Here is a 20008-nt window from a genome sequence, read left to right on the forward strand (position 1 = left end):
TTCAATTTAATGTAATCAAAGTTATCTATTTTGCTTTTTGTAATGTTCTCTATCTCCTGTTTGGTCATGAATTTTTCTGTTCTACATAAATCTGATAGGTAAACTGAACTATTCTTTGCTCTCCCAGTGTGCTTACATTATCAGCTTTTGTTTCTAAATCATTAACCCATTTTGACTTTATTTTGGTATGTGGTGTGATATTTAGATCTATGCCTAGTTTCTGCCATACTCTTTTCCAGATTTCCCAGTAGTTTTTATCAAAGAGTGGGTTCTTATCCCAGAAGCTGGGGTCTTTTGGTTTAACAAATAATAGATTACTATAGTCATTGCCTACTATGTCTTGCATACTTAACCTATTCCACTGATCCACCACTCTATTTCTTAGCCAGTACCAAGCAGTTTTGATGATTGCTGCTTTATAATACAATTTAAGATCTGGAATGGTTAGGCCACATTCCCCTGAATTTCTTTTCATTAGTTCCCTTGATACTCTGGACCTTTTGTTCTTCCAAATGAATCTTGTTATTATTTTTTTCCAACTCTATAAAATTAGTTCTTGGCAGTTTGATTGGTATGGCACTGAATAAGTAAATTAGCTTAGGTAGAATTGTCATTTTTATTATATTAGCTTGGCCTACCCATGAGCAACTGATATTTTTCCAATTATTTAGATCTGATTTTATTTGTGTGAAAAGTGTTTTGTAATTGTGTTTGTATAGTTTCTGGGTTTCTTTCAGGAAGTAGACTCGTAAATGTTTTATAATGCCTACAGTAAGTTTAAATGAAATTTCTTTTTCTATCTGTTGCTGTTGGACTTTATTGATAATATATAGAAATACTGATGATTTATGTGGGTTAATTTTATAGGTTGCAACTTTGCTAAAGTTGTTTATTATTTCAAGTAGTTTTTTTACTTGATTCTCTAGGATTCTATAAGTATATCATCATACCATCTGCAAAGAGTGATAGCTTTGTTTCTTCTTTGCCTATTCTAATACCTTCAATGTCTTTTTCCTCTCTTATTGCTAAAGCTAACATGTCCAGTATGATATTGAACAACAGTGATGATAATGGACATCCTTGTTTCACTCCTGATCTTTTTGGAAATGCTTTTAGCTTGTTCCCATTACATGTAATGCTTGCGGAATGTTTTAGGTAGGTGCCATTTAGTATTTTAAGGAAGACTCCATTTATTCTTATGCTCTCTACTATTTTTAATAGGAATGGGTGTTGCATTTTGTCAAAAGCCTTTTCTGCATCTATTGAAATGATCATGTGGTTTCTGTTAGATTTGTTCTTGATGTGATCAATTATGCTGATAGTTTTCCTAATATTGAACCAGTCCTGCATTCCTGGTATAAATCCTACCTGATCATACTGTATTATTCTTGTGATAAGTTGCTGTAATCTATTTGCTAATATTTTATTTAAAATTTTTTTGTATCTATATTCATTAAAGAAATTGGTCTATAATTTTCTTTCTCTGTTTTGACTCTTCCCGTTTTACATATCAGCACTATATTTGTATCATAAAAAGAATTTTGTAAGACTCCTTCTCCACCTATTTTCCCAAATAGTTTATATAGTATCAGAATTAATTTTTCTTTAAATGTTTTTTAGAGGGGCAGCTAGATGGCACAGTGGATAGAGCACCGGACCTGAAGTCAGGAGGACCTGAGTTCAAATCTGACCTCAGACCAAACACTTGACACTTCCTAGTTGTGTGACCCTGGGCAAGTCACTTAACCCCAATTGCCTAAAAAAAAAAATAAAAATAAATGTTTGATAGAATTTACTTGTAAATCCATCTTGCCCTGTAATTTTTTTCCTAGGGAGTTCATCAATGGCTTGTTGAATTTCTTTTCTGAGATGGGGTTATTTAAGTATTTCACTTCCTCTTCTGTTAATCTGGGCAATTCATATTTTTGTAAATATTATCCATTTCCCTAAGATTGTCAGATTTATTGGCATATAGTTGGGCCAAATAGTTAATAATTATTGTTTTAATTCCCTGTTCCTTAGTGGTGGATTCACCCTTTTCATTTTTGATACTGGCAATTTGGTTTCTTCTTTCTTTCTTTTTTCAATTAAATTAACCAAAGTTTTATCTATTTGATTGTTTTTTTTTTCATAAAACCAGATCCTAGTTTTATTTATTAATTCAATAGTTTTTTAAAATTGTCTCTCATGGATTTATTTTCCAGGTCAGTTGTTTTACCAATGATGTATTTTAAGTTTTCATCTATTTTTTTTTGTTTCTGTTTGACTGATTCTTGCTCCATCATAGAGTTATTAGCTTCCATTTTCTGAATCTAATCTTTAACAAATTGTTTTTTTTTATTAGATTTTGTACCTCTTTCCCCATTTAGTTAATTGTATTTTTTAGGTACTTGTTATCTTCGGTGTACTTTTTTTTTCCATTTGGCCAATTGTATTTTTTAGATACTTGTTTTCTTCAGTCTACTTTTTTTTTCCAATTGTCTGATTGAATTTTTTAAGGATTCTTTTACCTCTCTCATTTGATTTTTAAAATCCTTCTTGAGCTCTTCTAAGATGGCTTTTTGGGCTTCAGACCAGTTCATATTCCCTTTTGAGGTTCCAGATGTGTGTTGCAGATGTTGTCCTCTTCAGAATTTCTGCCTTGATCTTCACTGTTCTCATAATATGAATCTATGCTACATTTCTTTTTACTCATGGCATTTGCTTATTTCCTGGCCTTTAAAGAGATTGACCTCTCCTTCTGTGGAGCAGAGGGCACTGATCCAAGCTTCTTGTGTTGGAAGCTTTGTCCCTGGTCACTGTCTTTGTGTGCTGGGGCCCCTGATGCTGGCAGTTGGAGGCTATAGGATTCTGGCAACTTGCCTGGTGTTGGGCTGGAAGCAGCAACACTGGAACTCTAGGGGTAGGATTGGGTACACTGGCTCCTGGATGTTGCCTGCTTTTCCTTTCTTTTCACTTTCTTCAGCTCCTTTCAGATGGATGTTGCAGAATGTTTATCCACCTGGGGCCCCTTGGAGTGCTTCAAAGATTTTTACTGAGGCACTGGGAGACTGCTATAGAATGCCTAGGCACCTGGTGGTTTTCTGCATTTGTTTCCACCAGTTCCCCAGCCCTCACTGAGGCAGAGGTCCAGGTATTGGTGTTTACCTGGTCTGCCATGTGGGTTTCATATTCTCCTCCTGGTATGCTAAAGTGAGGCTTTCAGCTAGCTTGCTGGGACACCTCCTGTTCTGTATTGCTCCCCTTCCCCCAGGCCAAGACAGGCCTTTGCCATTAATACTTCAAGCTACCTGGGCTACTGGACTGTTGCTATCCATCTTTTTTTCTGGTTTAGCTGTCCCAGGGTTTTTCCTAGGGTGATAATGTCTGGCCTTTCAGAGGTTGATATGGGAGAGTGAAAGCAAGTACCTTTTTACTCCACCATCTTGGCTCCTGGAAGCCCACATAAGTTATCTTGAATACTATAAATACCCAAATTAACTGTCAAGGAAATATGAAGAAAAATTCTGTCTGCATCTAGAGAAGGATCTGCTGAAAAGAAGTATGTAAAAATGCTATCTGCATCAAGACAAGGATCTGATGAAAAGAAGTATGTATAGACTTCAATTTGAGATCTCTTTTAGGAGGTGATCAGTGGATTCTTTCTATGGCTTTTTTACCCTCTGGTTCTGGGACCTCAGGCCAGTTTTCCTCGATGATTTTCTGAATGATGCTGTCCAGGGTCTTTTTTTCATTGTGATTTTCAGGCAGACCAATGATTTTTAAATTGTTTCTCCTGAATCTATTTTCCAGGTCAGTTGTTTTACTAATGAGGTATCTTACACCTTCATCTATTTTTTTTCATTCTTTTGTTTCTTTTTGACTGATTCTTGCTCTCTCACAGAGTCATTAGCTTCCATTTTCCCAATTCTAATTTTTAACAAATTGTTTTTTTCTATTAGATTTCATACCTCCTTTTCCATTTGACCCATTTTATTTTTTTTAAGAAATTCTTCTCAGTGAGTTTTTGTGTTTCCTTTTCTCTTTGGCCAATTCTGCTTTTTTTTTCAGCCAAAGACAAAGTTTATTAGAACATTGTCATATTGGGTAGACTCTTAAGGAGTCTGAACATGGGTAAGTAGTGGCTAGATTATAAGAATCTAAGCAGTGGCTAGATCATAATTATCTGAGCATTTTAATGGAAACAAGATGGGCCTAATATACAGAAAGACTATGGGAGGGATGTAGGAGTGGACAAGTAGTCTATGAGGTAATAGAATTCCAGGGGTGGCCAAGGGAAAATGGAGAGTAGATAGGATTAAGGGTGGGAAGTGACCTGGGGCCATAGGGAGGTATGGAATTATAGACTCTGGAGAAAGCCAGAGATTTGGCCATGTGGGAAAGTCCAGTTTTTTTTCCTTTTTTGGGGTCTAGATCCCATCTTCATCATTCCCCCCTCAAACAAATGGGACCCAAATTCTTTTGGGGTAACGGGCGAAGGTCTTGCCTTCTGAAACTGCTTCCTGCTGGCAAGGGGTGTAGAGCTGTCTCTGCCTTGAGGGGGTCCCAAATAGGAGGTTGCTTGGAACTGACTACAGGCTACATCCAGAGAACAATAGACATTGACTGGTACTTGCTGTTTGTTACCAGCTGTAGTTGAATGGCCTGTAGTGTGGAAGACACAAATCTGACAGACAATTCTGCAGGGCCCAGATATAAAGCAGGGACTAGATTTAGGGCTCAACTTTTAGAGGATAAAACATCCTTAGCTCTGTTTGGATTCAAATAATTCAATTTTCCAACCATGCAATTATCAAATCCACCTCATAGCCAGACCCAGGAATAGCCAGATGGGTAATATTCCTTTTCACAGGAACATAATGGGGAAATTGATCCAGGAGGATCCAATCTTAGACTGAGGCTAAAATTGTCCTCTCAGCTTTTCCCTGATCCTGACTCCCCACCAGTTTCACATTCTCTGAGTAGCTTGTGGCATATCTCAGATGGTGGATTATTGATTTATCGATGGATTATTATGATCCATCAGGCAACTCAAAATAAAATCCTAAGAGGTTTTACCTCAAACAGCAAGTTTCATTAATCACAGCTTAGGAAAAACTTTTCCAGGATTTACATCTTAAATTTAAATTTGTCCTGGTGTAAAAAGCCAATCATTAGAGATTTCTATACACTTTCAAATTCTCATCAAGCCATAACCCAAACAAGCTTTTTGGCTAGTTTACACATGAAAACAATAACCAACAATAGCCAAATTATTTTAACAGCAATGAAATTATGAAAAGTTTCTTGACATAACTGATACAAGTTCACCAATTTGAAACTTGAAACTAACCTATTACCAGTCAGGTGTCTTCAATTTTGTTAAATTCATTTCTAAATTACTTACACAGAGAATCAACATCTCATCATTAATAGTTAAAACTAACCTTTAAAAGAATGTGCTTACCCAAGTTCGAAGGTTAACTTCTTTACCTTGAGCAGGATGGGCTGAACTTGGGTGATGTTTCCAGGCAAAGGTTGCCCTAGGGCCCAAGCCCATTGCCAGGGAGGCCCATGCCATAGCTGCTGCCTCTACCCCCTTCTTCCATTCCCAGGTGGGGGAGGGTGAAATCAAAGGTGAGAAGTAAAAGGTGAAACTCTCTTCTCTTATGAGAAGGGTTAACAGATACCCTCTTTATTCAAGGGAAGGGAGTGGGAGAAAGGAGTGAACATTACTGTAAGAGGAGTTGCAAAATAATCAATCACAAAACCTCCAGAATCTGCAAAGACATTTTTAGCTGTTCTAACTTTCCCTGTAACCTCCATGAAGGAGGATTCAGGGGTGTATAGGGAAGGGAATAAGTAAGCCTCAGGAAACCAAAAAGGAACTGCAGTTTTCTCCACTTCTCTAGTGCCAAGAGAACTGACAGAATTAGGCATATGCTTCTGGATAGGGCACCTGTCCTTGTCCTCTGTGCTTCAAAAGGTATACCCAGGTCCTTTGCTTGGAACCGACCCAGTGGACCAAGAAAGAGCCTAAGAGGGTCAGGCTGAGTGGAAGACAGCCTCATGACTGAGTGCCTGAAAAGCACCTCCAAGCCTTGGAGAGCAACCCTAACTGCAGAGCAAGAAGTTGTGGGGGCAGGGCTTACATACCATCCAGTCTTGACTGGAGAAGAATTTAGGGTTAGGCAGTTTCCTCATATGGGCCACCAAAATGATGCGGTTTAAAGGTTTAGGGGTGCTGAGACCCCAGTATCACAACACGCGGATCCTGCCCGAAAGAATTCAACCCAAGCCTTATTTCAGCCAAAGACAAGGTTTGTTAGAACATTGACATATTGGGCAGACTCTTAAGGAGTCTGAACACAGGTAAGCAGTGGCTAGATTATAAGAATCTGAGCCACCAATTCTGCTTTTTAAGGAGTTGTTTCCTTCAGTTAATTTTTTGTCCTTTCCTTTCCAAGCTATTGACTCTCTCATTTTTTTTCCCAATTTTTCTTCTTCCTCTCTTATTTGACTTTTAAAGCCCTTCTTGAGCTCTTCTAAGGAGGTTTTTTGGCTTCAGACCAGTTCATATTCCCTTTTGAGGTTCCAGATGTGGGTTTGTTGACAATGTTGTCCTCTTCTAAAGTTCTGCCTTGATCTTCACTGTGCCCATAATAAGAACTTGTGGCACATTTATTTTTGCTCATGGGGTTTGCTTATTTCCTGACCTTTATAAAAGATTGAGTTCTCCTCCTGGGGAGCAGAGGTCACTGACCAAATCTTCTTGTGTTGGGATCCTGTGGCCTGGTCACAGGCTTTGTGTGCTGCAGCCTCCAATGCTGGCAGATGGAGGCTGTAGGGTTCTGGCAGCTTACCTGGTGTTGGGCTGGAATCAGCAACACTAGGACTCTATTGGTAGGATTGGGTAATCTGGCCCCTGGAGGTTGCCTGCTCACCCTGGCCTTTCCTTCCTTTCACTTTTTTCAGCTCCTTTCAGATGGATGTTTCAATGCTGTGGGATGTTTCTCCACCTGGGGCTTTCCCCTTTGCAGCTCTTCTTCCCAGAGTTTTGTTGAGGCACTGGGAGACTTGGCTGCTGTAGAATGCTGAAGTACGTTATGGTTTTCCAAGCCAGTTTCTACTTTTTACCCTGCCCATACTGGTGGTCCTGGTGTTGGCGTTTGCCTGCTCCACCACCTGGGATTCAGGATCACCCCCTAGTATGCTGAGGTAGGGCTTTCTGGTAGCTTGCTGGGACACCTCTTGTTCTGTACTGCTCCCTCTCCCCCAGGGCAAGATGGGCCTTTCCTGTTAATCCCTCAAACTACCTGGGCTACTGGACTGCTGCACCCTGTCTTTCTTCTGGTTCAGCTGTTTCAGGGATTTTCCTCTCACAATATTTTCTGGCCTTTCAGAGTTTAATAAGGGAGGGTGAGAGTGAGTTACTTCTTACTCCACCATCTTGGTTCCCAGAAGCAGAAATCAGTATTTATATTCTTCCAAGAGCCAAGATGGCAGAGTAAGGAGTAAATCGCTGTAACTCTCCCAAGTTCACCTCCAAGCAATCATAGTGCCCCCAAACCAAACCTGGAACAGCAGAACCAGCAAAAAGATGGGGTGAAACAATATTTTAGCCCAAGAAACTGGGGACATAGGCAAGAAAGGTATGTCTCGCTCAGGTAAAAAGGAAGCACATTTCAGCACAGGAAGTATCCTAGCAAACCAGCAGCAAGCCCCACTTCAGCAAACCAGTGGAAGGTCCTGAACCCCAGTGTGGTGGAGCAGACAAAACAATGCCAGGACCCCCAATGAACCTGCCAAAGCCAGGGGAACTGGCAGACTCCAGCTCCAAGAACAACCACAAGCTTCAGTTTAGCTCTCAACAAACAAGTATTCCGTAGTGACCAGATCTCCATGTGCTACAGTGCAGCCCCAGGAAAATTCAAAGGCATCTCACTGGTGTTTCTGGCAGAACATGCCAGAAAATACCACCAGGACCCAGTTCAGCATCAAGTAAGCTACCAGATACTTACAGCCTCCAACATCACCAGCTGCCTCCCACCCCACCCCCTTAGCCCAGCACTAGATAGGAGAGTACCCCAGGGGCCTCAGAGCAACTTCAGTACAACACCAGGTAAGCAGTCAGAGCCTGCAGCCACTGGCACAAGAATCCAGAAACAGTACCCCTTCTACCCTGGAGAAGAAAGGAAAAAGAAAGGAAAGGAAAAAGAAAGGAAAGGAAAGGTCATCATTCTGAATCAAATATTAATTATCTCAAACTTAGCACATCCCCAAAAAAAAAGAACTCATTAGGCAATTAAGTGGCTTAACAGATCAATGAATTTCAAGTCAGGAAGGCCTGAATTAGAATCCTGCCTCAGACATTTACTAGTTGTGATCATTATTTATTTTCGTCATCATCATCATCATTATCAATATTTTCCTATCATTGCCAACTTTATTTCTTCTCCAAATCCATACTTTTGAGGACACTACCATCCTTTGAGTCACCCAGGCTCATATCTTTGGTATTATATTCAACTTTCTACTCTCAGTTATACCATGTATCCACCAGTTGTCAAGTCATTATTTTTCTTTCTCTATAACATCTATTGCATTTATCTCCTTACCATCCAACTTATGATCATTGTCAAGACGTATTATACTATTATATTATTTTAAAATTATTTATATATTTTACTTTTTTTTGGTTTAAATTTTCTTTCTCCCTCCAGCACTTCCCTCTCCCATTGAGAAGGCAAGGAACATATCATTTCTACATGGAAAGTCATGAAAACATTTTCATGTTAGTCATGTTGCAAAAAAAAAGAAAAAAGAATGAAAATTGAAAATGTATGCTTTCAATCTGTACTCAGATTTCATCAGTTCTCTCTTTGTAGAGGTGGATAGCATTTTTCATCATAAGTCCTTTGGAACTGTCTTGAATCATTCTATAAATTAGTTAAGTCTCACAGTTATCAGTGTTATAATGCTGCTGTTATTATGTACAATGTTCTCCTGGTTCTCACATCACTTTGCATCCATTCATATATGTATTTCTAGGGTTTTTTTTCCTCTGAAACCATCTCCTTTGTCATTTCCTATAGCACAATATTATTGCATCACATTCATATACCACAACTTGTTCAGCTATTCTCCAAATGATGGACATCAGTTTTAAAGTTCTTTGGGTATAGCTTCAAATTCCTCTCCAGAATGGTTGAATCAATTCACAGCTCCATCAACAATGAAGTCATGTGCCAATTTTCCCATACCCCTTTCAACATTTGTCATTTTCCTAGACAATATTATTGGTGTCAGATGATACTTCACAGGTAATTTGAATTTCTCTAATCAATATTGATTTAGAGCATTTTTAAGATTACTATTGATAACTTGATTGCTTCATCTGAAAACTACCTGTTCATATGCTTTGATCATTTATCAATTGGAAATTGGTTCTTATTCTTATAAATTTGACTCAGGTCTCTATATGTTTGAAAAATGAATCCTTTATCAGAGAAACTTGCAGTGAAACTCTTTCCCCAGCTTGTTTGCTTTTCTTTTAATCCTGGCTGCATTGGTTTTGTTAATGCAAAATATTTTAATTTAATATAATCAAATTATCTATTTTAAATCTTACAATGTTCTCTATCTCTTGTCTGGGCATGAATTCTTTGCTTATCCATAGATCCAACAGATTCTGTGCTCCTCCAATTTCTCCTTTATATCTAAATCATGTATCAATTTTGACTTTATCTTGTTACAAGATATGAAATGTTGGTCCATACCTAGTTTTTGTCAAACTGCTTTCCAGTTTCCCCAGCAATTTTTGTCAAATAGTGAGCTCCTGTCCCAAATCCTAGATCTTTTGATTTGATTACTATGGTCATTTACTACTGTGTATTTTGTACTCAACCTATTCTACTGATCTGCTGTTCTATCTTTTAACAAGTATCAGGTTGATTTGATGATTATTGCTTTATAACACATTTTGAAATCTGGTACTACTAAGACACCCACTTTAATTTTGTTTTTCATTAATCACCTTGATATTCTGTAATTGTAATTTTTCAGATAAGTTTTGCTATTGTTACTTTAAGCTTTATAAAATAATTTTGGTAGGTTAATTGTATGGCACTGAATAAGTAAATTAATTTAGGTATAATTGTTATTTTTTATTTTGTTCATATGACCTACTCATGTGTAATTAATATATTTTGTTACCAATTGTTCAGATCTGACTCTTAGCATGGAAAGCATTTTGCAATTTTGTTCATATATTTCCATGAGTATGTCTGTCAAGTAGATTACCATATTTTATATTGTCTACAATCATTTCAAGTGGAATTTCTCTATCCTTTGCTGCTGAACTTTGTTGGTAATATATAGAAATATTATCAATTTGTGTGGGTTTATTTTAGGTCCACCCACTTTATTAAAATTCTTAATTATTTTGACTAGTTATTGTTTATTAGATTTTCTATGATTGTCAAAATATACCATCATATCTTCTGCAAAGAATCAGAGTTTTGTTTCTTCATTGACTATTTTTGTTCCTTCAATTTCTTTTTTTTTTCTTATTGCTACAGCTAGTATTTCTAACTGGATAGAGAATAATAGTAGTGATAATGGGTATTCTTGCTTCATCCCTGATCTTATTGGGAAAGCTTCTACTTTATGTCCTTTACGGATAATGCTTACTGATGGTTTTAGATGAATACAACTTATAATTTCAAAGAAACTCCATTTGTTCCTATGTTTTCTAGTGTTTTTAATATTAGTGAGTGCTCTATTTTGTTAGAAAGCTCTTTCTGCATTTAATGAGATAATCTTATGTTTTTGTTGGTTTTGTTATTGATATGGTCAATTATAGTGAAAGTTTTCCTGTTATTGAACCAGCCTTATATCCCTGGTACAAATCCCACTCATGGCATATAGTGTATGATCTTTGTGATATATTCCCGTAATCTCCTTGCAAGCATTTTATTTAAAATTTTTGCATCAATATCCATTAGAAGAATTGGTCAATAGTTCTTTCTCTGTTTTCCTCCTCTTGTTAAGGTATCAGTACAATATTTGTGTCATAAAATGAATTTTAGGACTCATTTTTGCCTATTATTCCAAATAGTTTATATAATATTGAAATTAATTTTTCTTTAAATGTTTGGTAGAAATCACTTGTGAATTCATCTGTTCCTGGAGTTTTTTTCTTAGGTAGTTCATTGATGGCTAGTTCAATTATTTTTCTAAAATAAGGCAATTTAAGTGTTCTATTTCCTCTTCTGCTAATCTAGGCAATTTATATTTTTTGTAAACATGCATCAATTTTGCTTAGATAGTCAGATTTCTTGGCATTTAATTGGTAAAATAGCTCTTAATAATTGTTTTAATTTCCTCTTCATTAGTGGTGAATTTTCTTTTCATTTTTGATGCTGGTAATTTGATTTTCTTGCTTCTTTTAATTAAATGACTCAATGGTTAATATGTTTATTGGTTGTTTTTTTTTTATAAAACCAACTCCTAGCTTTTTTAAATTACTTCAATAGTTTTCTTAATTTCAATTTTATTAATCTCTCCCATGATTTTCAGGATTTCCTTTTGGAGTTTAATTGGGAATATTTCATTCCTTCTTTTTCTATTTTTTATTTATATGAATAATTCTTTGATATTCTCTTTATTTTATTAATGTATGTGTTTAGAGTTATACATTATCTCCTAAATACTGCTTTGACTGTATCCCATGAATTTTGGTATTTTTTTCCTGGTTTTCATTCTCTTTAATGAAATTATCATAGTTTCTATGATTTCTTGTTCGACCTACTCATTACCTAAGATTAAATTATTTAGTTTTCAATAAAATTTTAATCTATCTTTCATTGACTCTTTATTGAATTGCATTATGATCTTAAAATGATGCATTTGATATTTCTGCCTTTCTAAATTTGTTTGTGAAGTTTTGTATGCCCTGATACATGGTCAGTTTTTGTGTAGGTGCCATGTACCACTGAGAAAAAGTATATTTCTTTCTATTCTCATGCAATTTTTTCTGGACATCTATTATAGTTAATTTTTCTAAAATTCTATTCATCTACTTAACCTCTGTGGTTTTTTTTGTTTGTTTGTTTGTTTTTGGTGGGAGGGTTAGATTTATCTATTTCTCAGAGGGGAGAGCTGAGGTCATCATTAGTATAATTTAACTTTCTATTTAGTCCTGTAACTCATTTAGCTTTTTCTTTTTTTCCCTTTTTATTTGATTTTTAAATCTTTTTTGAGCCCTCCTAGTAAAATTTTTTGGGAGCCTAAGACCAGTTCACTTTTTTTTCCTCGTGGCTTTGCATATAGATATTTTAACATTGTTTTCTCTCTGAGATGTATTTTGCTCTTCCTTGTCACTCTAATAATTTTCTATGGTTAGGTTCTTTTTATTTTCTTTTTTTCCTCATTTACCAAGCCTATTCTTTGGCTTTTAGCTCTATAAAGGTGGACTCTGCTCCTGAGATGGAGGAGGCACTGTCTCAAACTTCAAGTTTTTTTGATCTGTACTCTTTTACTCCTTGGTACTATGACCAGGTTTCCCAATCCACTTTGACTGGTAGTTCTAATGTGCTAGTTATCCTTTTCAAGCTGGCACTGAAACCTACACCTGTGACCCAAAACTGTATATGAGCAATGCAACAGAGTTCTTCACCCAGCCAAAAAAAAAGTGCCAGCACTTTCCTTCTGACCTGTAGTCCATCCCCTTTACCATAGCTCCAGAAGCTGCCAATGATGATAAACCATCCCCAAATCCTATTTCTGGGTTGTCAAGGCATGTCCTTCTGATGGTTTTCTAGGGCTGGGCCCATTATTGGTTTAGGAAGGATAGGGAGGAGAAGTGTTGATTTTCTTGTCACATCTGGCTGTTAGCTTCTAGGGACATGGTCTGCTGTTGGCCTCCTCAGTTGTGACCTGTGCTGGACTGCAATCCACTCTCATCTCAGTGAGACAGACCTTTCCTGTTAACCTTCTAAGTTGTCCTCGACTCGTAATTTTCTTCTCCCTCTCATTATGTTAGTTCTGCTGCTCCAGAATTAATTTTGAGGCATTATTTTAAAGTTGTTTCAAGGAGAATTTGGGAAAGCTCAGAAAAATCCCTGCCTTTGTTTGCTTGACTCTACCCTATTCCTCACCATTTCTTAGTGCAAAATAGCATTACATCACAATTATATACTATGACTTGTTTGGTCTTTCTCTAATTGATGGACATCTTAGGTTTTTCTTAAGACTCATTGTAAGTGTCATATTCTACATGAAGTCTTTATTGATGTACCTACCTTTGGGTTCCCTCCTACAAAAAAAAAAGTACCTTACTATTTTTTCAATCACATATACATATATATATATACATATATACATATATATATTCTTATGAACTCATATAGTTAATATGTAGTAACATAAGTATATATACATGTGCGTATGTATTTATGTGTTTGTGTATATATACATGTGTGTATATGTGTGTATTCACATACACACAAAATATATTTTTTCTCAAATGTAATGTAAGTTAATTGAGAGTGGTCTTTCTCTTTTGTCTTTGTGTCTCTATTACCTGACATATAATATTTGCTTAATACATACTCATTGATTCACTGAATAAAAAAGAGTACTAAATTCATCTTAAAATGAAATTAGGTAATCTTCACTTGAAATGATCTATGACTTGCTATGAATGTTAAGAACAAAAAAAGGGTTACAGAAAGTCATGTTTTAGTAGGAGAAAGATCCATATAATTATTAAGATCCTTGTTTGGATGGAAAGAGGAAAGGTAAATAGTTAATGAAAGGTACTGCTGTATTCTTATCTTGCTCATTTTTTTTTATTTTTGCCTACCAAATAGCTGGATGGCAGGAAAAATAAACTTACTTAAAAACTGAAATCTAAGATAAGGTAGAAGACAGAATTAAGTAGCCAATTCTGCCTTCAATTAATTCAAATCACTTAGTTCAGAAGTACTACATTCAAATATCCTGAAAGCACACATCTGGGCAAAGCAACTCAATTTACCAGTGCTGTAAGGTCCCAACATTTTTACTACTTTTCCCTTTTTTCCTACCTACAACCCTTCTAGCACAGTGTTTCTGCTGTGCTCATTCAAATGGCTCCCCTGAATCTACATCCTCACCATCTCTATTCTCAACTGCTAGGTCCTTGCTTGAATCCATCATTAAGTTGTCTCTATCTTGCCAGAATTCATGCTGCTTGAAGCTGTTCCCTACTTCCAATTATCTTCTTCTATGTCTGTCTCTCTGTCCTCTCTGTTAACTATTATGTCTTCTACTTGGCAATTCCTTCACCTGAACTGCTAACCTCTGTGATTTGCAAAGCAGTCACATAAAGAGTTCTAATTGTCCTTGTCTATATCTCTGCTCCTCAAACTGCTTTACTTCCTGAACTTATGCTAGGGGCTGTCAAGCAAAGTTTGTAAGACATTATCTGAGGCAACTGACCATTCATTAGCACACATAGAGAATGTATTCCAAGCCAATAGTCAGTTTCTCTGACAAATTTAATGAGAACTTGTTTATGATTCATAAAAGTATAGACATTTCCTTGCAAGTCATTAAAGTATTAAAGCCTTTTAATATCTTTTTATTTTCCTATTACTTTCTGTGATTGTATTAACAAAATGGGGCAGTGATAGCGATGGCAAATCTTACACATGAAACTTCAAATTATAGTCTATATAACCTTTATAGTGATAATTGTTAAAATAAAAAAAACAGGTTTTAAAATAACAATTTGTGAACAAGTTTAAAAAAAGATATGCTATTACTACAAGCCAACATGGATTCATTAAGAACAAGTTATGCTTGATTAAAATGAAGATGTGGAAGCAACTCAAAGTTAAATTTATATTGAACTTCCTCTGAGAGACAGTTCCTATTTGCATAGGGGCTTTGGCGTAAGTCTGCTAATTACAGGTCAAATAAAAGGAGCAAATGGCAAGCATTTTGCAAGAAAGGGAAAAGAATACTTTAAAAAATCAGAGGGAAGCTCCAGACATAAGACAACTTTGCATAGCAAATACTGGTGACTAGGCAGCTTGTTGGTATGGTTAGATGAGGAATTTATAGCAAGAGCTGCAAAGAACTTATCATCTTAAAAGGTAAAGAATAGAATTTTCTACCATTATAAGGGGATTTGCATTAGTTTTAGATGTTTGTAAGTGTCAAGTTACAAACACCTGCTTACAAAGTGCTGGAGAAGGTGAAAGAACTGAAAGAATACATCTCTAATTTCTGACAGAGTTAGAATGAACTGTTCTTAGAAGGGATGAATGAAGTGCTTTAAAAGTTCAAGAAAGCAGGAAAAAAACTATAAAGATGGAGGGATATAAAACTTAAAAATACTAAATAATACATGGTCTAAGAACAAGTCTTAGGTACAAATAGCATGCTAAAATTTCTGGAAGGAAACTAAAATAGTCCTCAGGAACAAAATCATATTTCAACAAACATATAGAATAGAAAAAGAGAAGATTAATGAGCTGAATATGGATTTAATAAATTAGACATCCAACAAATAAACACAAAATACATGTAAAAAAGGAAATTTCAAAAGTTAGAAGAAAAATAAACTAGATAAACTAGGTAAACTAGAAACCCCAAAATATAAACTAAACTTGTCTGTGTCTTTAAAAGGAATAATGAAACTGATAAACATTTAACCAATCTGATTTTTAAAAGTAGTGCAAAAAAATCAAACTAACAACCTACCAAATGAGCAAAATGAAATAACAATAAAACCAAAATAAATTTTTAAAAATCATAACCTAATATACATAGTTACATACCAAGAAAATTGAAAAGACAAAATAGAGGAAAACAACCAAAAATATAAAATATTCCAAATAATTGAAGAATAATTAGAAATTTTAACAACCCAATCTCAGAAAAGGAAATAGATTAATTTGTAAAGGAATTTCCAAATGGAGAGATTTATTAGTCCTCACACCTTAATATGAGAATTCTATCAAACCTTTATAGAAAAATTAGTATCTACACTACATAAATTATTTTCAAAATGTGATAAAGAAAACACTACAAGAAAATTATTTTTTATAATACAAATATTTTCCAAATACCTAAACCAGGAAAGGACAAAGCACAGAAAAACCATACATCAATATCATTATCAATATCTTTCAAAAATTTCAAATAAATTCTGTCAGACTACAAAGATTTCTCCAAACAAAACAACAACATTCATTATGAACAAACTGTATTTTTAACAAGGATGTGAGGATGATTCAGTACTAGGAAAACATTCAAGACAATTAGTCATATTACAAACAAAAACATCCAAAACAACATGTGTATTTCAGTGGGTATTGGAAAAGGCCTTTTAAAGTGTATAACTTGGTGAGTTTCTGATTGGAATCACAGGAGGGACCACAGGGATTAAAAGCATTTGTGGTGACAGCATTGTTGGGGGCCTTCATCATGTATAAGGAGTGCAGAAAAGTACTTGAGATCAAGACCTCAGATAGAACTGAGAAAATAACAACATGAAAAACATGAAGTTTGAGATATTATCCCCCACAGCTTGGGGCTACAGTCTATACAGCCAATAAATAAATGGCTAAAAATGAGGAAATAAAAAGAAAGAACCCAACCATAATAACTACTATGGTGATATAAAATATCTGTGATTATACTTAAAAGAAGATAGTGAAATCAAAACAATTACTTTCTAATTCAAAGAAAAATGTAAAATGGTCACATGTCCAGAAAGAGTTCTTGGAAGAGCTTAAAAATGACTTTAAAAATCAAATGAGAGTTTGAGGAAAAATTAGGAAAAAAATAAGAGTAAGTCAAGAGAATTATGAAAAAAAAACCTTAACCAATTGGAAAAAAAAGAGATTCAAAAACTTATAAAAGAAAATAACTCCTTAAAAATAAGAATTGGGTAAGTGCAAGCTAATGACTTCTTAAGACACCAAGAAATAATAAAACAAAATTGAAAGAATGCAAAAGATAGGAGAGTGTGAAACACCCCATTTGAAAATCAAATGGCCTGGAAAAAAGATTGAAGAGAAACAATATAGGAATTGATGGATTAGTTAGAATAAAAAAGTTAGATTTAAACAGAGTCTAGAAAATATAGTACTAATTAAGGAAAATTGACTTAAAGTTCTAGAACTAGAAGATAAAACAGATATTGAAAAAAAATTAATTGATCACCTCCTGAAAAAGATCTCAATAGAAAAATTCACAGGAACATCATAGCCAAGTTTTGAAGCTCCCGGGTTATGGAAAAATAATGCTATAAGCAATTAAAAATAAACAATTTAAGTACTGTTGAGTTACAGTCAGGATAATACAAGATTTAACAGCTTCTACATTAAAGGACCAAAGAACATGGAAGAGTACATTTGAAAGAGGAGTGGAGCTGTGTTTGCAAGAAAGAATAACTTACACAGCAAATCTGAGTGTAATCCTGTATGAAAAAATGGATAATGAATAAATTCAAATTTCAGGTATTTGTGAAGAAAAGACCAGAAGTAATTGGAAAATTTGACCTACAGGAATCATTAATGATTTTAGTAAAGTAGCAGAATACAAACTAAACACACATAAATCATCAGCATTTCTATGTATCATCAACAAAACCCTGAAATAAGAGATAGTAAGAGATATCCCATATAAAATAACCAAATACAATTTAAAAAAAACCTAGGATTATTTGTGCAAAACAAACCTAGGAACTACATGAACATAATTATAAAATATTATTATACAACTAAAGTCAGATTTAAATAATTGAAGAAATATTATTTATGGTGGGCAAAGCCAATTTAATAAACATGACAATTCTACTTGAACTAATCTACTTTTTCAGTGCTATCCTGATTAAATTGTCAAAAATTATGTTATTGAGCTAGAGAAAATAAAATTCATTTGGAAGAACAAATTGTCAAGAATATTATAGGAACTGGGGGGCAGAGCCAAGATGGCGGAGTGAAAGCAGTGACTTGCTTGAGCTCTCCCCCAAACCCCTCCAAATGTCTGTAAAAAAATGGCTCTAAACAAATTCTAAAGCAGCAGAACCCACAAAAATACAAAGTGAAACAAATTTCCAGCCCAAGACAACCTGGATGGTTAATAGGAGAGGTATATCACGCCGGGCAGAGAGAGGAGCACAGTACGGCGTGAGCGCACGGGCTGCAGTAGCAACCCTGGAGCAGGCTTCAGAGGGTCAAATCACAGGCAGTTGTGGTGGTTTCCAGACTTCTCAACCCATGGATGCCAGAGACAACTTAGAAGGTCAGTAGGAAAAGTCTGTGACTTTGGTGAGAGAGAAACTAGGTCTCAACCTCAAGCCCCAAGTGTGGGCTGCGGCTGCCTCCTAAGCTTCTGGCCCACAGACTGAGGGGGAGTTGAGTGGCTGATCAAAGGGGGACTGCAGGAATCTCTTTGCCAGTGCTGAGGCAGGAATCTCTTGCTCTGCCCATGTTTGGATCTGGGTCACAGTTCTGAGGGGTGGTCCTGGGGTGAGGAGGAGTGCTGGTGTGGAAGAGCTTGTTGTGACAGTGGAGAGAAAACACCTCACCCCTTTTCATCCACCTTGAAAGAAGTGAAAATTTACAGGTCCCTAAAAGTATTTCTGAAAACAGCTGAACAAACCCCTGAATCTTGGGACAGTATATTCTCCACATTGGAAGCAGACTTTTGCCTTAACAAAGAGTGTAAAACTCAAGTAATAGGCTGGGATCATGAATAAGCAGCACAAAAAGAGTCACACTATATTATCTTACTTTGGTAACAAAGAAGATCAAAACATACAACCAGAAGAAGATGACACAGTCAAAGCTCCTACATCCAAAGCCTCCAAGAAAAATATGACTCAGTCCCAGGCCTTGGAAGAGCTCAAAAGGAATTTTGAGAAGCAAGTAAGAGAAGTAGAGGAAAAACTGGGAAGAGAAATGAGAGTGATGCAAGAAAATCATGAAAAACAAGTCAACAGCTTGCTAAAGGAAACCCAAAAAAATACTGAAGAAAATAACACTTTAAAAAGTAGCCTAACCCAAATGGCAAAAGAGGACCAAAAAGTCAATGAGGAAAAGAATGTCCTAAAAAGCAAAATTGGCTAAATGGAAAAGAAAGTCCAAAAGATTACTGAAGAAAATACTTCCTTAAAAATTAGAATAGAGCAATAGGAAGCTAATGACTTTATGAGAAATCACAACACTGTGAAACAAATCCAAAAGAATGAAAAATTAGAAAACAATGTGAAACATCTCATTGGAAAAACAACTGACCTGGAAAATAGATCCAGGAGAGAAAACTTAAAAATTATTGAACTATCTGAAAGCCATGATCAAAAAAAGAGCTTAGATATTATCTTTCAAGAAATTATCAAGGAAAACTGCCCTGATATTTTAGAACTAGAGGGCAAAGTAGAAATTGAAAGAATCCACCGATCACCTCCGGAAAGAGATCCCTAAAGGAAAACTCCCAGGAATATTGTAGCCAAATTCCAGAGGTCCCAGGTCAAGGAGAAAATATTACAAGCAGCCAGAAACAAACAATTCAAGTATTATGAAAACACAATCAGGATAACACAGGATTTAGCAGCTTCTACATTAAGGGACCGCAGGGCATGGAATATAATATTCTGGAGGTCAAAGGAGATAGGATTACAACCAAGAATCACCTACCCAGCAACACTGAGCATAATCTTTCAGGGGAAAAAATGTCTTTCAAGGATTTTGAATCATTCTTGATGAAAAGACCAGAGCTGACTTTCAAATACAAGACTTAAGTGGAACATGAAGAGGTAAACAGGAAAGAGAAATCATAAGAGACTTATTAAGGTTGAACTGTTTACATTCCTGCATGGAAAGATGATATTTGTAATTCATGAGACCTTTGTCAGTATTGGGGTAGTGGAAGGGAAAAAATTATATGTATGTATATGTACATATATAGATAGATGGATAGACAGATAGATAGATAGATAGATAGATAGATAGATAGATAGATAGATAGA

Source organism: Vombatus ursinus, unplaced genomic scaffold (assembly GCF_900497805.2).
Source record: "Vombatus ursinus unplaced genomic scaffold, bare-nosed wombat genome assembly UNPS02010284.1, whole genome shotgun sequence".
Lineage (NCBI taxonomy): Eukaryota > Metazoa > Chordata > Mammalia > Diprotodontia > Vombatidae > Vombatus > Vombatus ursinus.